The 3,188-nt window shown below is 39.8% G+C and overlaps 1 long non-coding RNA gene across 1 annotated transcript; it reads right to left on the bottom strand.

The window, feature by feature from the left end:
• Nucleotides 1–485: 485 nt before the first annotated feature.
• LOC146548101 (uncharacterized) lies at nucleotides 486–2,337 on the bottom strand. The gene is made up of 2 exons (XR_014890912.1): nucleotides 1,856–2,337; nucleotides 486–1,147 (listed from the first exon to the last, which is right to left on the bottom strand). It is a non-coding gene; the product is annotated as an uncharacterized LOC146548101 (long non-coding RNA).
• Between the last annotated feature and the right edge of the window lie 851 nt (nucleotides 2,338–3,188).

The raw sequence follows: 3,188 nt of genomic DNA on the forward strand, positions 1-3,188 counted from the left end.
GAGTATTCAAGGCACTTACATGGTTGCTATTGGGTGTTAAAGGAGAAGAAGGTAGGGCCTCATCACTGTGGGGCACTGGCTCTTGTTCAGTGGAAGGCTCAACTGTGTGGACATCCCCTCCCAATGACTCCCCAATTTTAGCTAGTTCATCCATCAAAAGGTCTTTAAACGATCGGTTGCTTCGTGCTGCCACATCTTTAAGCTGTGACAGGTAAGTTACAGTAGCTGATGCGCTGGTTTCAATGCTATACGCACTGGCTAGGTCTCGAACGTGATAGACAACTTCAGGTTTCACAGTGCAAGGTCTGTCATAAGGCAAATATCTTTTCTCTAGTTCTTTAGCAGTAGCCTCATGTTGAAATTCCACAATAATCTGACCACCAGTTGGTAGCTTAATCTGCCTACTGACAGGACCGAAAGCTTCTAAGAACTCAATTATTTCTTTATCAATGTCTGTGTTAGTTAAACCACTGACCAAGACAGCATTTTGAACTTTAACATTCTCTGTTTTCACAACTTCCATGGTTAGGACACGTAAAAGTACCAGTAGAAAAAAATACAAGTCACTGTGAAGCTCCAGGCACTCTTAATCGTTTTATTAAATTTTGGGTGGACTAACAACTCTGCAAACCCTCCTGGCTGGCTCGCCACTTTCTGTAGCCAAGTACAGGATAGGGTAGGGGAAATTAAAGTAAGATGGAGAGAATGGGCCAATAGCTAGATTCGCAGGAGGGATAAAGGGAGTTGCGTGGAGAAGAATGACTGGAGCCACAGGTAAAGTTGCTATGAATTGTATTAAACTATTTAGCAACAATTTAACAGCATTTTATGAACAGGAATGAAAACATAAAATAAAATACAGTGACAGCAATAATAATAACAGTCAGAATCCTATCTGAGCTCAGATATGTCAGTCTTGCCGGCTTAATAGTCAGTGTTCAGTCAAGTCAAATCCAACAGGTCAAAAGTTTGTGATTGGTGCGATTTCGTCCTACCGCACTGTTGCAATTGTTCGTGAGAGAAGAGCAACCTGCCCTTCTGGGCCAACTCAGAATGGCTGTGGTTCGGTTCGGTTCAAAGGGAAAGGCTCGCCATCTTCCTCGTCAGGAAGAGATCCAGGTCTCACGATCCCATAAAAAAACCTAGCCTGTAAACAACAGGACTATTACTAATTCAGTTCACACTCTAATGATATACATGGCCATATGTAAATAATGTAAGTGCTATAACAAAACAAGCACAAAACATTAATTCTAATTTCTAACTATAGTATATACAGTGCATCTTAATCATGAATGCAATCTTTAAATCACAATCAGCTTATTCTATCGTCAAGGTGCACATTTCTATCAGAAATCAGAAATAAACCATAAACTATGGTAGATTATTTTTTTACAGTATTGCCCTTTAACTGAATTACAGGAGCATTGCTTTACACTGCATAGCAATGAAGCAATATATTATTTACACTCAATGTACAGAATAAAATTACCAAAAGAATATACAAAAACCCACAGGCTGTAGTTTTACAGTATGTGGTAACGTATCAGCACAGTAAGAATACACACGGACATCTATCCAGTGCCGCTCGAGCATCAAATGTAACAAAATAAAGTAGATTCATGACCTTTAAGATCAACATTAACTTATTCCATCATCTAATTTTAGTGCATTTAATATTCAACAAGTAATACTAGAACATCATCAGCACACAAGCTGAGTGCTCAAAATGGCTGAACTCAGTGAGAAACCCCGTGTGTTCTCCCACAGTGAAAACGTGGTCAGCTACAGCTATGAGCATTAGGCTAGTTAGCTTTTCAATTAGCCTGATTCGCCCAGTCCCAGTTTAACTCACCAGCACACTTCTAATGTTCAACTCTCAGAGAGGATCTTGTTCAACTCTCAGAGAGGATCTTGTCCACTTCATCCGCTCCCGCGCAGATCGCGATGGTTTCAAGGTCCGAAATGTTCACAATAAATCAGGTCCGTTTCTCCAAGGTCCATGCAGATCTCCGGTATGGATATTTGCTCAATTTATCAAGTTAATAGTTATTTTCCAGCGAAAAGCTTGGCGGTGAAAATCAGTGATGGTCTCGTGCACCTCCGTCTCTCTCTGTGTCTGAGCACGTGACGGTACAGAGCAGGGGAAGGCGGGGCTTGTTCCTTCCTAACCAGTAGGGGTGTTAAATATACTCTTTGGGTTTTATTCTTATATTTATAGTATTTATCTTTTATTATTGATTTATTTTTGATCAACTCAGTGATTAACAGAGTAATGATAAATCCCAATTAACAATAACATGTTGTAGTGCATTACTGAGTCGTGTAAACTCACTGGGTTACACACACTTTCTGTAAATCCAGTAAACTTCTTTTCACTTCTCAAATATCACTGTGTGTGTCTCCTGTATGATATTTAACTGACATTTTTTATTGTAACAACCAACGATTTATACAGGAAAATAATGTCTATTAACAAGGTTGCCCAAACTTCTGCATCCCACTGTATCAGTATATTTTGTCATTAGTATAATATGAAATAAATTCTACATGTGTCAAGTTGTGTGCCAACATTTGCTGTGTAGTAGAACTGAGACATTAGTCATTATAAACATTTATTTGAAATAATATTAAAAGTCTCAAACAGAAAAACATTAAACATAAATATATAAAATATAAGAATTTACAGAGAGACAGGAATAAAAAGGACTAGCTGCTCTCCAGAGCAGGAACAAGGCTGAGGAGGAAATGCTCCATTGGAGACTGGTGTGGCCTCTTCAGGGACTCCAGGGTGGCCAGCTCCACCGCCGATGGACCGTCCTGGGACCCGTCCCTCATCTGCCTCGGAGCTGTCCTCCCCTGTGGGCCTGTAAAACAGCACAAAACACAGAAATGAGAAGGCTGCTACTAGATTTTAATTTCAACATTGAAAAAAACAAAAACAGGATATAATCAGATTGGTTGTAGATATTTAGTAAAGGTGATCACAAGGGAATCCCACCGACTAAAAAGCTATCAGTGCTTGCTGTACATACCTGTGGGTGCAGCAATATAATAATCAGAGAAAGTATATACAGTGGTCCCTCATTTATTGCAGCAGGGGTTCTCAGAATAACTAGCCCCTGGTCACGCACTTTATACACTGTTTTCCCCACACACATGAACATTGGTCACAGTTCTCACAATTG

This window comes from Mchenga conophoros, linkage group LG23 (genome assembly GCF_057382185.1).
Source record: "Mchenga conophoros isolate Kocher_MC1m ecotype Shallow Benthic linkage group LG23, M_conophoros_male_GT1.1, whole genome shotgun sequence".
Taxonomy (NCBI): Eukaryota; Metazoa; Chordata; class Actinopteri; order Cichliformes; family Cichlidae; genus Mchenga; species Mchenga conophoros.